Raw genomic sequence first — 676 nt, 5'->3', positions numbered from 1 at the left:
AAAACAGTAAAAATAGAACTTCCAAAGGTTATAACTTGCAGCAAATGTTTTTAGGTTGAACAGGCTGACATAAGTCTCTTTATAGTTTATATATGAAAGATATGTTTTAATGTTGTTACTGTTCTTAAGATACTTTATTTTGATTGTTCATTACTTCTCATGTAGTTTGTTTATTTCCTTATCTCCTTTCCTCATTGAGCTATTTTTTCCCTGCTGGAGCCCTTGGGCTTGTAGCATTCTGGTTTTCCAACTAGGGTTATAGCTTAGCTAATAATAATAATAATAATAATAATAATAATAATAATAATAATAATAATAAACGCCTGATAAACGAAAAATAAAGAAGACATTTAAGTGAAATGACTGATGAGAAAGAGTATAGTTAAGGACTTTGGGCAACACAAAATCCATCCGATTTGCTCTCTTGCACAATCATGCAACTGCTTCTTGTTCCCCTACATCTGAAGTTATCCAGCTAATATTAATAAAGAATATTGCCTCATTCATCCTTATCATCAGTGTATCAAAACCCCCTTAATACAATGCATCATTCGCCTGTGTCTTTCACGCACTCTTCCGCTTTAAAGGTTTAAAGGCTGCTCATGAGTGACAAAGGCAAGGGAGAGGGACATTGCCCTATCAAGCACCACAATGCCCTAGAGACTGACCATATATA

The sequence above is a fragment of the Palaemon carinicauda genome, chromosome 6 (genome assembly GCF_036898095.1).
Source record: "Palaemon carinicauda isolate YSFRI2023 chromosome 6, ASM3689809v2, whole genome shotgun sequence".
Taxonomy (NCBI): domain Eukaryota; kingdom Metazoa; phylum Arthropoda; class Malacostraca; order Decapoda; family Palaemonidae; genus Palaemon; species Palaemon carinicauda.
This window is presented reverse-complemented; position numbering follows the sequence as displayed.